Source organism: Neophocaena asiaeorientalis, unplaced genomic scaffold (genome assembly GCF_003031525.2).
Source record: "Neophocaena asiaeorientalis asiaeorientalis breed wild unplaced genomic scaffold, Neophocaena_asiaeorientalis_V1.1 scaffold505, whole genome shotgun sequence".
NCBI classification, from domain to species: domain Eukaryota; kingdom Metazoa; phylum Chordata; class Mammalia; order Artiodactyla; family Phocoenidae; genus Neophocaena; species Neophocaena asiaeorientalis.
The window spans coordinates 397,571-415,091 of NW_020174704.1; the positions used below are offsets into that span (position 1 = coordinate 397,571).

Consider the following 17,521-nt stretch of genomic DNA (forward strand, 5'->3'; position numbering starts at 1 on the left):
ACTTCTACAAGTGGGCACTGCTTGAGGAAATATCATTCATTGAACTAATGGTCACTAAGAAGCTACTATTTGCTAGATTATTTTAGCAGCTTGGTGTGTGAAGGTGAGAAGATCATGGGCCCCAAGGGACTGATGTCTGGTGCCACAGAGACCAGATTTCTTTACCCTGACAAAAGGGAGGGGAGTAGATGTGTGATGCCTGGACATTTTTCTTTTTTCTTTTTTTTTTTGCGGTACGCGGGCGTCTCATTGTTGTGGCCTCTCTCATTGCGGAGCACAGGCTCCGGACGCTCAGGCTCAGCAGCCATGGCTCATGGGCCCAGCCGCTCCGCGGCATGTGGAATCTTCCCGGACCGGGGCATGAGCCCGTGTCCCCTGCATTGGCAGGTGGACTCTCAACCACTGCACCACCAGGGAAGCCCTAGACATTTTTCAATGTACACCCTTTTTTATGAGACTGAGCACGTTACTTATAAAGTGCATTTTAGTTCAAGTCACTATGGAGGAGGAGTTGCTTCTTTTTATTGAATATCTGAGCAGCTTTTCTTATTACTATCTTGTACCTTGGGAAAAGAGTTTTACTGTCTCTGTTTAGTACTTGGAAGGATGAATTACTCCTTTGGGTAATTCTATCCTTATATGGATAGGAGTGCTGGACACTTAGATGAAAGGAGAATTTAAATTAGGAAATACTAAGTTAAGAAGGAATTTGTCTATTGTTATATAGAAATTAAGCCACAAAAACAAAATCTCCCCACTGGACATCCAAAACCTCATTGCCTATGTTTTCTTTCATGCTCAGCTCTTAAGTCTAAAATTTCTTTAGTTTACTCTAATTGTAGACCATCTACACATTTTTAAAAAAATGTTTTAACTGACATTAGACTGCTCCTTGTGTTTATGTGGGGAGGAGTTAATTTGAAAGTTGTACATGTTTCATAGTTTTAAAAAAAAGCAATGCAGAAGAGTGGAAAGTAGAAAATCACCCACTGTTTCCTCCTTTTCCCTCTCCAAAATGGTGGTTTCTTCTAGAAATATTCTATGATGTATCTATAAAAATCAATCACATGCACACACATATATCAACATAGGGTTTCTCTTGACTTTTTTGTGTTCATTTTTGTGATTAATACTTATATAAATGTAATCCTTAGAATTTTGGCCCTATGTCTCATTTGAAATCTCAGTCATGAATTAAGTTCACTTAACATTTATGTGCCTAGTAAAGGTTATTCTTTAATTATGTTTGCTTTAGATAATCATGGTGCTAGGTCAATCCTTGACTGAGTTTCTAGTACATGGGCTACTAATATGTAGAAATCAGAAATGGAACACAGTCTTGCCTTCGAGGAGCCACTTGTGTAGACAGAAAAAGGAACAGTCTTTGCAGTGAATTGTCATGGGGTGAGCAGAGGGTCCTCTGGGGACACAGTGGAAAAGCGTGACATCCAGGACAAGCTCATCTGTTTCTGCTGGAAGAAAACAACTCAGTACCACCATCTTGGATTTTATATCCTCAGAAATTTTAAAGAAAAAAATAATTTAGCTTCTCAAAAGTCTTATTTGGTCCAAATTGCCCTTATATTATTATTTAAAAATTTATTTATATTTTTTGGCTGCATTGGGTCTTCGTTGCTGCACACAGACTTTCTCTAGTTGTGGCGAGCAGGAGCTACTCTTTGTTGCGGTGCGCGGGCTTCTCATGACGGTGGCTTCTCTTGTTGTGGAGCACGGGCTCTAGGCATACAGGCTTTAGCAGTTGTGGCACATGGGCTCAGTAGTTGTGGCTCGCGGGCTCTAGAGTGCAGGCTCAGTAGTTGTGGCGTACGGGCTTAGTTGCTCTGTGGCATGTGGGATCCTCCCGACCAGGGCTCGAACCCCTGTCCCCCGCATTGGCAGGCGGATTCTTAACCACTGCGCCACCAGGGAAGTCCCGCCCTTATATTATTAAGGAGTACTCATTCTTCAGTTTTCTTGCATCATTGCTCTTATGTGTCTTAGACTCAGTAAATGCTAGCTGAGTGCCTACATCAGAAAGATGCTACACTGGCCATTGTGATGAATGAGGGTAGAGGGTAGGTGTTGGGTAGAAGGTGCTAGAATATAAAGAAATGGTATAAGAAATGCCCTTAAGTGTTGCAGTACAGTTGGAATGATAAGTTATATACTAGGATAAGGAGTGTATAGAAGATGATGTATACAAAAGGCTTTAGGAGTGGTGTCAGCCTGGATGACTGGGGAGGGTGTTGACCTGATTTTGAGGGTAGAATTCAGGTATATGCACATAAGGGAAAGGAGAGGACACTTCAGAAAGACCAAGATTCTGAAGAGATGCAGGAACACACTGTTGGTGTGACTGGGCCTTTGGGTGAAGTGGGGTAGGGTAGGTCCCTGTGGATAAGGCCAAGGAGTTATATATTTGGAAGCATTCATTGATTAGTGCCAATATCTACTAGGCCAAGGAGTTTAGATTTTGCTGTGTGGAAAACCAGTAAAGGCTTTGAACAAGAAATGAGAGCATTAAGGTGGTGGAAGCAAGGCAGACTACTCGAGATACTCGTTTTAGTAGTTTTGATGTGAGTCTAGGAAGGTCTGAGCTAAAGTTCTCAGCTGAAGTAAAAAGCATCCTAGAGGAAGGATGAATAAAATTATTTTTATCCTTGGCTGCTTGCTCTTCTTCTCATCGTAGTTGCATTTTGATCGTTATAGATTTATTTTGAAGTTATATTTTAAAGCTTACATTTTTTAGTTAATGACACACTTACACTGAATTTCCCTTTATATTTTAACAGACCCATAATAAATACATTTTTATTCACTGAATGGTCAAGCTTTGCATGGTATTTAATTTTAACTGCTTTTGCCTCTTCTCAAAAATAAAGAGAAAATCTTTTATTTTTTGTTATTTCCATGTTTACATATTTTTAGCATGCAAATTCTCCTCAGGTTTTTTCAAGAGGCCATTTCCAGAGCAAAATTGAGCTCGTAGGGTAACATCTTGTACCTTTTATTAGTTATGAAATGGTGATTTAATGATTCTATCAATATTATTTATTAGGCTCTTTGCTCTATTATATATTAGGCATATCTAGAAATTTCTAACAGACGTTCGAAGCATGGCAAACAGCAACATTGCTTTTTGGAATTATCTAGGCACCCTTATTTGAAGACGTGAGACATGCACAAATTGTAATGAGCTGCCATCACTGAGTTTGTCTGCAGTAGTAGATGAACTTTCAGGTCCCCTCCTGGTATGAGATGCCCTTGGGAATAACTTGATTATATTATAGTCACTTAATGAAAGACTGAATCACCTTTGTACCTCTGTGTATTACTCGGGACAAGAGAGGTCAAAATGGAATTGTTTTGAATGGTTTTGGAAAAATTGTTGTAAGAAATATTATAGATAACTTCCAAAGATTCTGCAGCTAGCTACTGTGCTGCTGTAGAGCTATCTTACCACTATGACAGTTGTATTTTATTGTTATTGAGTTTATATTCATGAAAATAGCAACTTATTTTTTTCACAGTTCTGTTGAATTAGAAATGTTGAGCTTATAGAATTTATCTTTCAGATCTTATCTCTAGCAATTGTTAGCAGCAATTGCTAGAGTCTTTTTCACCTATTTTTATGGAACTAGTCATGGCTACTCTAATACAGTTGGAAGTTATCCTGCCATAGTTTAGCCACGTCAATCATGAATAAACTGTCTCCTGATTCCAGTTTCCTTTTAAATTTCTCCTCTTGGCATGTTTATAGTTGTTACGTTTATTAGAGACAGTGCGTGCCCTCCGGTTTTATTGCATCATTCTGTCCTCCTCTTGCTTTTTCCCTAGTCAGTAGTAAGCAATACACTATATAATTCTGTAATAACAGTGCACGCATAAAACCATGTATGCTTCTGAAACCTGAAAGTATTTGATCTCTTGTTACAGATACACTGTAACACTTGCAGGTTTAACTCCACATCTGTTACTTTAAATAATCCCATAGAACCCTCTTAATTTTCACTGCCAGCAATCTGGTTTCCTTTTGGTGAAGGTAGAAACTCTCTCCCTGCAAAGGTTGTTTCTGGCCTCAAAAAAAAATACATCAGTGACTGCTATGCTGACTTTTTAGGCTACAGAGAACAGAAGGACCAAGAATTTCTCAAGTGTAGTTTTCCCTTACACATAGTAATTTTATCTCTACCAGGATAGATGTCCTTCATTTCATGTTTTATGTTAAATGAAAACATGTAATCCTTGACCGTTACCAACGACAAAAACTTTAATGCATCATGCAAAAAAAAAAAAAAAAAAAGGTTATCTTCTCTGAAATTCTTACACTGCAGGCTTGTTTATATTTTCTGGCCATGTCTAAACTTCAGATATCTTCTCTTCTATAGAAGTCTCAGGAGATTATTAAAGTGGACCCTTATGGCCTTTTTAGATTGTCTTCATAAATAAACCTCTAAGTATTATTTTAGAAAGCACTTCACTCAGTAAGGTGAGACCTCTGTGTTACAGATTTGTACTTTGGTTTTTACCAACTCTTGCATTTAGTTAAATATTTATTATGTGCACTAAAATGCTAAAGGTGGGCCCTTAAGGAACCATGTCCATGGTCTCACTGGGGAGGCAAGACCAACATTTTAGAGAGGAATTGTAAGATGTGGCTGGTCATGGGACCTCCAGGCCCCTGCAGCTGCCTTTTCATTCCCTTGGCACACGGTTGGGGGAGGGGCAGACTCCCCATTAATCAGCCTCCTTATACCCCCAAATTTACCTTCCACTACCCTGCTTCTCTCTCTTCACTCAGCCACATGGGTTTCAGGAGGAACCTGGGGCCTTGTTTGAAATAGGCCAGTGAAGTCTGCTAAAAAGCACACACAAATTTGCTGAGGGGATGTGCAAGGTCAAGGAACGGTCTGATTAAGTGAGTCTGCAGAGAAAGTTGACATTTTAGGAGGTGTGATGGATAGAATGGGTGATGAGATGGAAGGAAATAACAATGGGGCCGGGCAAAAGTGGTTGCTTCTAGGACAGTCTACCTGCCATTACAGGGAACTTCTTTGTCCTTCACCTTGCTTGGGAGCACGATAGTATAAATATTTGTAAAGGTAAGGTAACTATTTATGGTAGATAACTAGGTATATGGGATTCGAAATAGGACCAAAAGATGATATACTTTCTTGCTAAATAGTTTACTCAAGGAGGCAGATATCGCAAACAACACTGTTTCATTGGTGTTTACTAAAACATACGATATATAATGATATGTGTTGTGTAAAACGCATTCCCAATAGCGAGAATCCAATGACAAATCTCACACAAATTGAAATAAACAGATGGCTGTGTTTAGTCACATTAGATTTATATATTAGGCAGCAGGACTTCATTGAATCAGAAAAGACCAATGAGAAGAAAAAAATGAAAAAAAGTGGCATGAATGAGACTTTGCAAAAATTATAAGATGAAAGGAAGAAAATTTGGAGGCAATAAATGGGGACTTTAAGATCCTTGAGGACAGGAGATGTTACCCTTGATAACAAGATTGCCTTGGGCACCCAAAAGCCCTCAGGACATATTGAGTGAGTGGGTAAATGAATTGATGGATGAGCCCACCAAGGTGAAGTTGATAAGATAGGTGGATAAAGAAACAGAGGAGAGATGAGATGACCTGGGTATATAGCCCTTTCTCCAGAGGCTTACAGATTCAGTGGGGGAGATAAAAATGTAAATGGATAATTTAAACACAGCATAGAATGTATGTGATAAAGGCATGTGTTGGCAGTGGTGTAGCTATGGTGGTGTGTGTTGTGGGCTCACCTGTCCTTCCAGCAGTGAACTGGAGGAGGGAATTGGGGGCTGACAGTGAGAGAACTAATAGCCTCTAAGCTTAGAGACCTTCATGCCATGGGGAGTTTCCAGCAGGTTCAAATTTATTCCTATTTTCAAGGTTTGCAGTGAGCTGCAGGTTGACAGTTAATAAAGCCCTGAACCCCTTGGGCGCACCCTCAAGGACCAGACTCATGCTCCATCTCTAGCTGTGCTCTCCCCGCCTCACCCATTTACCCTTCTTCTCCCATTGCCTGTGTCCCAGGAGCTCCCTCACTCTGGAGGAGTGCAGCGCATCTTAATTTTCTCTCTACTTTGGAAAATTTTCCTCTCCAGTCTTCCCTGCTTCTCAGATTGACCTTAAAAGACCACTGATCAGTGTTTGGAGACTTGCCACAGTCCTAGCTGTCACTCAAGGTCACCTATAATTGGTTCCTAAATTACCTGCACCCTCTGATCTGGCCAGACTTCTCTGCTCACTATTTGCTGAACACCTTGTCCTTTCCTGCTTCCATGCTTGTGCTTATACATTTACTTCTGCCTGCATTGCCTCTATTTCTCAAAATTCTGACTATCTTCTAAGGCCTGGATTGAATGCTGCCTCTTTCATGAAATATAACTGAGTTATATTTCTCCCTTGTGCCTCCATTTATAATAATCTATCTTCTACTGCCTTCTAGATATGTCAGATCTCCTCTCTTGGACTATAATATCTTTGAAAGTAGTTAACAATGTCTACTTCATACCCACCCCCAACCTTGCCCCAGCATCTAGTATGGTGTCCTCCACATATTCACTCACTAAATGTTAATGAAATGAATGAATGGATAAGTAAATACATTAAAAAATTATGCAGATACTTAGCTGGTTGCCTATAGAGACATAAAAACCCCAAGTAGGGAAAATATTCTGCTACTATGGAATTTATAACCTATGTAAAGAGGCAAAAGATACACATGAAAAACAACCTAAGGATGGTTTCATAAATGCCGAATCTTGCAGTACAAATCAAACACCTACCTGCTGAGGGGGAATTAAATGTGGTAGAATCTAGAGGCTCTTTCAAGAGTAAAGCTTTGAATGAGCACTCTGGCTCACACTCTAGGGAAGAGAACAGTCCACATCCTGTCCTGAAGTGGGCTTTCTAGTCTCCACGTCTCCACTGTGATCTCCATTGCAACAATGGAGAGAGGTGACAACTGATATTAGCTCTGTGTGTGTATGTGTGTGTTTTGGTTACAAAATAATTGCCCTGATGTGAGTGTCTGTACAAGAAATGCCATTTGGCTCTGTCTTCCATCTCAGGAACCTGTCTTTGTTTACGGGCTCAGCCCTAGTTCCAGGGCCCACTTCCATGATCAGTAGACACTTTCTATTTTTTTTTTTTTTTTTTTTTTTTTTTTTTTACGCCACCAGGGAAGCCCAGTAGACACTTTCTAGATCACTCTCTTATTCTTTAATAATCTATGTGCATTTTCGGTGCTACACCTTTATATCTAGGAGGGATCGATTTCTTCCATAAGAAAGGGAAAAGTTCTAAATTTTTGGTTTCTTTGTTTAGTTGGTTTGGTTTTTGACCTTTGAACACAAAAGGCCTTGTGAGGGTAATGTTCCTTCATGGTGTGTCTTGACCCTTAGCTCCTCCTCTACCTGATCCCCACTGTCTTTGTCCCGTTCCAGGCTCTTCAGAGCAGGACATCACATTTAGACTGCTTCATCCCTCCTTATTGTCCTTTCAGTCTCTGAGCATTCCTGCTCAGAGTAAACTTCCTGAAATATCATTTACATCGTGTACCTCCCACCCCAAGCCCTACTTAAAAACCTACAGAGGCTCAGTGTTGGTTATGGTATGAAGTCTGATCTCCACAATCGGCCCAGGCTACGTCTTTGCCTCTTCCAGCCACCTCTAGCCCCACCACATCAATTCTCCATTCTAGCTGTGTACTCGCCCTAAGGACACCTTTCCTGTTGAGCTTCTTAAATCCTACCCACCCACCAAAGCACAGCTGCAGCCCACCTCTCATCTCCCCAGATCCCTGGCTATAAGGCATAATTCATGTTAAACACGTCTCTGTTTCATAATGTAGGATGGTTTGGATCTAGGGGAGAGTTAGTGTCCAAAACGACATTGAGCAGTGGGCAAAGCAGCTAAATCAGGTGGAACGCCTCTGCTTCTGGCTTAATGGAAATGAAGGCTGGAATTTGTGATTCTGCTCTGCAGCTGAACTGAGGAGAAGGGGGGAATGGCTGAATCCACCATCACAATGTGCCTGGGGAAATTTATTTTAACAAAACCTATCAAATCAAATTTTATTAAAACTAAATAGTGAAATTAAAGACAGCAATGCCTTATTTGACAGTGCTTGGTGGGATCTGACCCGCTCATAACGGGACCTTTGTAGAGTTAAGGAAGTTGGATTTGGATATCTTTGTCTAAGAAATTGAGATTTCTTTAATTCTTCCGTCTTTCACAGATTTTTAGGAAACTTCTTTAAGCATACTGTAGCGCACTGAATTGCAGTGTTTTCCTGGAAGGTCAAGGTCTGGATGTATATTATTTAATAGATAGCTTATGCTCTTTTAGTTTTCCTTATTATTTTACTGTGCTTGGCTTAGAAGATGAGAAGGTAGATCTATCCTTCCATTTACAGACACCAGTTTGAAATTGATTAACTCAGTAGAGGGCCTTTGAGCTTCAAGTTCTTTTTACAAAATTACAAATCTGATAGATCTCCTCTTTTAGTATGCAGAAGGCCGGTAATACGCCTGCCAATCTGTTGGCCCAGTTCTAGGACACTGCCAAGAGCAGCTTGGGCAGCTGTCCTTTGTCCAAACTCAGAATAAACCATTGGAAGGCCAAATAAAGCAGCAGTAAGGGGTTGGAGCAGGTGGCGCCCCCTGTATCCATCTAATTCAAGCCCATCTAATCTGCCACTTATATGTGAAAAATCAGAGAGTGAGTCAGAGTATCAGTGAAAAGATGGATGTGGTTCTGGCTTATGCTCAAAGCCCATCATGGAAGAAGATTACCATTAAAACTAGTGCTACTGGTCCTGGAAACCCAGGATTTATCCAATGAGCTAGAGTCATTTCTATATTACCTATGCAAGTTGGGATATTCTTGATCATTTACAGCTGTGTGTGCCAGGACATAAAGGGCCTAATTAAATGTTTATTACCTGTTTAAAATCTTCAGTGCAATGAAGATGCCTGCCAGCCTTTAGGACTTTACCTTCGGATTTATAAGAGGATGTGGATTGTGGATTTCATGGTTGGGAACAGCTCTCTCCATATGGAACCTTATAGGAGAGTCCTTATAGAGTTACACTGGAGGAAAACTGGCCTCTGGTTCCGAGTGCTGATTCCCTTCCAGCTGCATGTCAACCTGACAGCCAATGAGATGTCGACTATGCTTACTTTTCTGTGAGAAAAATGAGTGAACCAAATCCCAGGAACATTTTTGTAACTGTTGGTGGGGGGTTGGATTAAGAGAAGCCCTAAGTCATTTCAAACCACATTTGAGGCATATTAAAAAACTTCTCATGTTTCTACTTCATGAAATATATCAGGAACTTACAGGTATGAAAGATTTCTCACCAGAATATTCTTTGAGCTAAAAATAACTAAAATGTGGATTAAAGGTAAAAACAACATCACAATAAATAACAGATTATACTATAAGTGGAGCAAATCATAACAATAATGAGTGAAAATCTCGTGAACCATTCTTAAAAATTGATTTTGAGAAGATGACAATTTATACCATTTTCTAAAATGAGGGGAGAAATGGCCAAAATATTTAAAATTTTTAATAATTGAATTTTGAGTGAGTATTTGCTTTCTAATTATTTACAGTGTAAATGGAAATATTTATTGCTCAGTTCCTCTAGTGAAGCCATCCTTGACTCTGGAATGTGACTCAAGATTGATATTTTTTCCTTTTAAAATGTATTCTCTAATTTTTCTTGAAGGTTTCCTTCCTTACAATTTCTAGGTAGTAAAATTTTTCAAGTCAGAAATGGAATCTATTATTTGACTGCTGTTGAGTTACAGTATCACAGGCAAATGTTTTCAGTCTGCCTCCCAGATTAGCAAAATAACTTGCATAATTGTCATTTTAAAATGCATTTGATTTTGACATTAGTTTTTCTCTTACCCTTATGTTTATCGTTGAGAAGACCCCCGGCAATTTCCAATGTGTGTAAGCCAAAGCCGTTCTTTACAGTAAACATGACTCCTGTTCAAGGGAAGCATCCCCAGCAGTGGGGGTTATTTTAATGGACATGCTGTATTACTTTAATCTAACCCTTTTACCATCTGTTCTTCCCATAACAGTGAATGAAAAAAAAAAAGGACATATTTTATGTTTCAGGGTTACATTAGTAAAAAGTAAGATAAAAGTGATTTAAAAGCATGCATATGTTCTTAGTACAATGCAGTCTGCATCTGTGATGTTTTTTCTCATGGTTCAGATACAAATCAAGAGGAAAGCTGCTCATGCCCGATAGAGTGAAAGTTTTTCATGGAAAACAGGACTTTACCATAAGAGGGTCTCTCTCTATATTTTACAGCTAAAAATGATAAAAATAAAAACCTCAGTGAGCTGCCAGAATAAAAATAGATAACTGTAGCATCTATTGTTGGAACATCTGGTATTTTTCCTGAGTTGGCTTGCTGCTGCCACATCCAGATGAATGCAGAGCACCTGTCTGGAACATGCTCTTGAGGCAGGAATGAATCTCATGACTGTTTTCAAAAGGGGAATATCTGTGTTGTAATTGTGGTGGAAGAACGCTTCAGTGCTATGAGGACGTAACCCAGGCTGTGTGGTGTTGGTCTACTGGAGTGTAGAGGTTGGAGAAAACCCCCTTTGTTAAGAACATGCTTAGGGACCTGGGATCCATTCCTGCATAGAGGGTAGGACACTGCTGTCTTTGTTATCTAGGTACCTAAGTCTAGATGAGTCCAGGATTCTGGAAGGAGTAAGGGCTCTGGAATTGCATCTCTCCTCTTAAACTTCCTAATCATGTGAACTTGGGCAGTTCTGTTTTTTGTTTTTTTGGGTTTTTTTTTTGAGCTTCATTTGCTGCATCAGTAAAGGGATTAATGATACTTTTAAGATGTTGTGAGCATTTAATAAGATAATGTCTGTGGGATCTCAGTATGGTGACCAGAGCATAGCAAGTATTTGATAATGGTAGCTATCGTTATTGTCATGGGCATTAGTTAGCATAGGCGAATCATATGGTAAATTGCCTGTTAGTCATAGTTCACTTTCCCTTCCCAAGCAGCTACAGTGTTAAAAGTGATAGCTCCCTTCTTTGAACTCCTAAACGGTACTGTTTTTTTCTTCATTCCGGCCCTTGCCATTTTTCAACTTGTATTAACGTTATGTTCTGTGGGTTATTTATACCCCTCCTAATATGAACACCTTGAAGGTGGGGCTGTATTTCTCACATCATTTGGCACACTGCCTTGCAAATACTAGGTACTCAATAAATATTAGAATGAATCATAGAATGAATTATTATAAATAGTTCCCATTGAATGCATATAAAACCCCAGCTGATGGCTCAGATCTTTAACCGGTTGAGGTATCAGTCTCTTCTAGAAATAATGATTCTTTCATGAGCCCTGAATCTCAGAGAGGAGCTGGGGGATGTGGCTGGCATCTGACCTCTATTTCTGGCAGGCATCCAAGCTCTTTGCCGGTCAACGTTAGCCCACCTTTGGTGGGTGACATTTGGTTTCATAGTTATTAGAACCAGGGCATCCTTCGTCTAACTCTTTTTTTTTGGCCGTGCGTCATGTGGGATCTTAGTTCCCTGACCAGGGATGGAACCCACGTCCCCCTCAGTGGAAGTGCGTTGTCTTAACCACTGGACTGCCAGGGAAGTCCCCTGACTCATTTTTAAATTTACCAATATGAAAGCCTGTTTTGAAAATTAAATTTTAAATAAGAAATAGGGGTAAATTAAGGTGCAGAGTATTCATAATAGTAACAACTTTTCTAAGAAAGAGAAACAGAGGTTTCCGCAAAATTAACCAAAAATTAGTTTCAGTGAACTTTCTTTGTTGATGTAACCTAATTAAAATAGGGAATCGAATCATTCAGTTTCTTAGCTTTAAACAAAGGAGGAAGTGTTGTTACCTTTTCAAAGGAAGAAGAGCAGATATTCTATAGCTCCTAAAATGTGATTTTGTTTTACCTGAAAATAGTCTAGATATCAACAATTGCTAGGAGAACCAACCACAGGTTCCAGCTAGCTAATCGATCATGAGTGTCACTCTCTCTCCACCCTTAAAACAGATCTGTGGGCTTTTAGTCAAAGTTTAAGTGATAAGAATCGTTGGTACCAAAGAGCAGTTCAACTCTGAAAATCAGAGCATTTGGAAGAAAAGGCCCTAATGTTTAAGTGATTGGCCAGTGACCTGATTTCTTTTTGCAGCTGGGATGTTGATTTTTTAAAAAATTTTTATATTGAAGTATAGTTGATTCACAGTATTGTGTTGGTTTCAGACGTACAGCAATTGTGATTCAGTTATATGTATATATAATATATTTCAGATTATTTCCATTATAGTTTGTTATAAGATTTTGAATATAGTTCCCTGTGCTATACAGTAAATTCTTGTTGCTTATCTATTTTATGTATAATAGCTTATATCTGTTAATCCCATACTCCTAATTTATCCCCCCCCCTTTTCCCTTTGGTAACCATAAGTTTGTTTTTTATGTCTGTGAGTCTGTTTCTGTTTTGTATATAGATTCATTTGCATTATTTTTTAGATTTCACATATAGGTGATATCATATAATATTTGTCTTTGAGTTGCTTCACTTAATATGATATTTTCTTGGTCCATCCATGTTGCTGTAAATGGCAATATTACATTCTTTCTTATGACTGAGTAATATTCCATTGTAAATATACACCACATCTTCTTAAACAGATCATCTGTTGATGGGCACTTGGGTTGTTTCCATGTCTTGGCCTATTGTAAATAATGCTGCCATGAACACTGGGGTGCAAGTATCTTTTCAAATTAGAGTTTTATTTTTCCCAGATGTATACTCAGGAGTGGGATTGCAGGGCCATATGGTAGTTCTATTTTTTGTTTTCTAAGGGACCTCCATACTGTTTTCCATAGTAGCTGCACCAATTTACATTCCCACCAACAGTGCACAAGGGTTCCCTTTTCTCCACAAGAGATGTGGATTTCTTTATCCTTTAACATACATGTTTTATCTCTGGCATGCCTGTAGGATGGGACTGAAAATATGGCCTCTAGATCAGCCATCCCCAACCTCTTTGGCACCAGGGACCAGTTTCGTGGAAGACAGTTTTTCTGGGGACGGAGGGTGCCTGGGGGCGGGGCATGGTTCAGGCAGTAACACGAGCAATGGGGAGCGGCAGGTGAAGCTTCACTCGCTAGCCCGCCGCTCACCTCCTGCTGTGCAACCGGTTCCTAACAGGCCTTGGACTGGTACTGGTCCGCGGCCTGGGGGTTGGGGACCCCTGCTCTAAATAATACAGTCTAGGGAAAAAAATCATTTTTACAAGATGGTGATATAACTATTCCTGTCCACCAAAGTGAAAGTCGTTAATCAAGGACCTTTACACAATACATACGTATCTGTAACATTTGCATTTTTTAAAATTTATTTTATTTTTGGCTGCATTGGGTCTTTGTTGCCATGCGTGGGCTTTTCTCTAGTTGCGGCAAGCGGGGGCTACTCTTCGCTGTGGTGCGTGGGCTTCTCATTGCGGTGGCTTCTCTTGTTGCGGAGCACGGGCTCTAGGCGCACGGGCTCCAGTAGTTGTGGCACACGGGCTCAGTTGCTCCGCGGCATGTGGGATCTTCCCGGACCAGGGCTTGAACCCATGTCCCCTGCATTGGCAGGCGGATTCTTAACCACTGCGCCACCAGGGAAGCCCCAACATTTGCATTTTTAAGAGTACTTTGATACGTATTATTTATTTGATCTTCCCTGTAATCATATAATGCAGGTAGTCTGTTCCTATTCTGCAGATGAAAAACTCAAAGCCCACAGGAGGTGATCTTTTGTACAAGTCATGTTGGATGATAATAGATCAGGGTCCTCCCATATTTGAGTTCAGTGCGGTTTCTACTGGAATCCCTAGTTGATAACTTACAATTACATTTTTTATGCACAAAATATTAATCATCGTTAATGAAAACAAAGATATTTAATTAAATTATAGCTTTATCAGAGCATGTCTCTATTTCTTCAGAAAAATAAGTTTTTAAAAAAATAGTCTTTTCCCTAATCATTCTATAAAAATAAGATATGTTTGCTATGTAGGATTTTTTATTTTAAAACACTTACTTTGAGGGAATTCCCTGGCATTGCAGTGGTTGGGACTTGGTGCTTTCACTGCCAGGGCCCGGTTCCATCCCTGGTTGGGGAACTAAAATCCTGCAAGCCGTGTGGCACGGCCAAAAAAAAAAAAAAAAGATTTTATACATAAAGAAAAGTTGCAAGAATAAAGTATTTTTGCCTACTAAACCTTGGTTCATCAGGGCTTAACATTTTGCCATATTTGCTTTATCATATTCTCTGGGTCTTCTCCTGTCTGCCCTCATTATTTATTTCTTCTGAACCATCTTATAATAGGTTCCATATATGATGCCTCTTTAACGACACCTTACTACTTCAATGTATATTGCCTGGTGTAATGGTTTCTTAGGAGCGGGAAACTGCCGTTTCTGTTAGCTGTTGCCAAATTCCCCTCCATAGCAGCTGTATCAGTTTACATTTCCACCACCGATGCATGGGAGGGAGTACCTTGTTCTCCACACTCTGCCAAACAATATGTTATCGAGCTTTTGAACTTGGGCTAATCTGATGGTTAAGAAATATTATCTCAGTGTTTTAATTTGCATTTATCTTATTCAAAAGTTAAACATCTTTTCATATGTTTAAGGCTATTTTAATATTTTTTGTGAATAGTCTATGTCTTTTGACCATTTTTCCTTGTGCTTTCTTTTAGTTTCTTTTGTTATTTTTCTAGCTTTTGAATTGAGAATTGAATTTAGATTTATTCTTTCATTTTTACTGATTTAGGTATCTAAAGCTATATATCCCATAAATCCAGATATATAGTATTTTCATTATCCTTTCCCTGGAAATTCTGTAGTTTATGGTTTATTTGCCTATTTTCCCCAGGAGTTAATAGTTTGGGGTTTTTTCCAGGTGGAAGGGTTTTTTTGTTGTTTTTTTTAATTGTTCTTAATTTCTATTTGTTATTCATTGTGGTCAGAGAGTGTTGTTTGTAATACTTCTACTTGGTGAAACTTACTGAAATTTTCTTTGTAACCTAATATTTGATCAATTTTGATGATTATTCATGTATGCTGAGGTTTATTCTTTATTATATGTAAAGTTTGATATATAGCCATAACATTTATGATTTTGTTTTTTAAGTCTTCTGTAACTTTTCTTGTTTTCTTGTTTTTTTTTTTTAACCTACTTTATTTGTCTTATACTGAGAGTGGTGTCTTAGTCTCTTACTATTAGGATATTTCTCCTTGTATCTCCTATAGTTTCAGCTTTATGTAGGTGGTATCACCATGCTATTTGATGCATAGACAGAAAGACAGAAAAAAAGAAGGAAGTTTTAAAGCAAGAGAATGACATCATTAGATGAGAGTTTCAGAAAGATCTCTGAGGTGGTTAGGTTCTGGGAAGCCCCAACACCAAGCCAGGTTGGAGGTTCATGGGGCTCGTTTGTTTTTCCTCTGTCAGGAAGACATCAGCATCAGAAGGACAGAAAGCAGCTTGGTGGTTTCTAGGTGCTGGAGAAAATGGGGAGTTATTGTTTAATGAGTAGAGTCAGTTTTGCAAGATAAAGAGTTTTGGAGATGGGTGGTGGTGATGGTTGCACAGGAATGTGGACATACGTAATGCCACAAAAATGGGTAAGATTGAAAGTTTTATGTGTATTTTACCACAATTAAAAATAATTTTAAAAAGAAAGGGAACAGTTAAAGAGGACCTGGAAGTGGGAAAACATGTTGTCATAGACATTCATGTATAGGTTTTTGTTTTTTTTAATAAATTTATTTATTTATTTTTGGCTGTGTTGGGTCTTTGTTGCTGCCCGTGGGCTTTCTCTAGTTGCGGTGAGCGGGAGCTACTCTTTGTTGCAGTGCGTGAGCTCCTCGTTGCGGTGGCTTCTCTTGTTGCAGAGCACAGGCTCTAGATGCACAGGCTTCAGTAGGTGTGGCACACAGGCTCAGTAGTTGTGGCGCACAGGCTTTGTTGCTCCGTGGCATGTGGCATCTTCCCAGACCAGGGCTCGAACCCGTGTCCCCTGCATTGACAGGCGTATTCTTAACCACTGCGCCACCAGGGAATTCCCTATAGGTTTTTATATGAATATAATTTTCATTTCTCTGGAAAAAGTGTCCAGGATTGCATACAGTAGGTGCACATTTAGGTTTTTTAGAAAGTGCTAAGCTGTTTTCCAGAGGGGCTATACCATTTTACGTTCCTACCAGCAACGCATGAGTGAGCCAGTTTTCCTTCATCATTGTCAGCACTTGGTATTGTCACTATTTTTTATTTTAGCCAGTTTAATAGGTATGTGGTGATATTTCACTGTGGTTTGAATTTTCCATTTCCCTAACTGCTAATGATGTTGAGCATTTTTTCATGTGGTTACTTGTCATCTCTTTACCTATTGGGTGAGATGTGTCTTCATGTCTTGGGCACATTTTAGTTTTTTATTGTTGAGTTTTGGGAGTTCTTTGTACATTCTAGATGCTAGTCTTCTTTTATGGAAATGACACTTGTCTGAGGGTGCCAGTTTGGATTTTGCTTGATTTTGAGTCCCTTTCCTGTGGCCAGTACTGAGAGCCAGTAAGTATTGATTTGTCTTCATATTTTGGCATTTACTTGTGCTTTTCTTTCAGAGGATAACTGTCTTCATTTTGCCTATGTCCTAATCTCTCTCTCTCTCTCTCTCTCTCTCTCTCTCCTTCACATAGTCTCTTAAACATCTTGGTACCCTACTCTCTGTACCCACAGGCTCATAGCAGCTGCTGTTGGACTTTCTTTTTTTTTTTTCTTTAACTTATAAGTAATTTGAACTTTGGCATATTCCCTGCCTCCTAGTAATGCTGATAACATGGGTCACGTGTGATTTAATCAGTGCTCCCTGATGAACTTATAGTTTCTTGGGGGAAGATGTGTGAAGAGATTCAGATTCAAATGGATGCCATTATCCTTCCTGCTCAGAAGCCTCTAGAATGGAATAATTTATTGACCAAAAGACCTCATTATCCCTATAAAACGTGTCATAATGGGATACTTGGGGGAAAATTGACATTATAGTAAAATTATAACTGACATCATAACCATTCCCTTATAATCATGACAATAAAAATTCTTGGTCTTGGATTACAGTTCTAACTAATTATCTACTTTAAATAAGTGCAATATAGGAACAGGCATAGGGATCATATGTTTCAACACTAGAAAGGATAACAATAATTATATCATATAGAATATTAGAGCTGAAAGAAAAGTTCAAGAAAGACTAGGGCTTCCCTGGTGGCGCAGTGGTTGAGAGTCCGCCTGCCGATGCAGGGGACACGGGTTTGTGCCCCGGTCCGGGAGGATCCCACGTGCCGCGGAGCGGCTGGGCCCGTGAGCCATGGCCGCTGGGCCTGCAC

The 17,521-nt window shown here is 39.4% G+C and overlaps 1 protein-coding gene across 2 annotated transcripts in view; it reads left to right on the forward strand.

Annotated features, from left to right (window-relative positions):
• SIM1 (SIM bHLH transcription factor 1) overlaps positions 1-17,521 on the forward strand; it is a 67,560-nt gene that overhangs the window by 42,515 nt on the left and 7,524 nt on the right. The window lies entirely within an intron of this gene.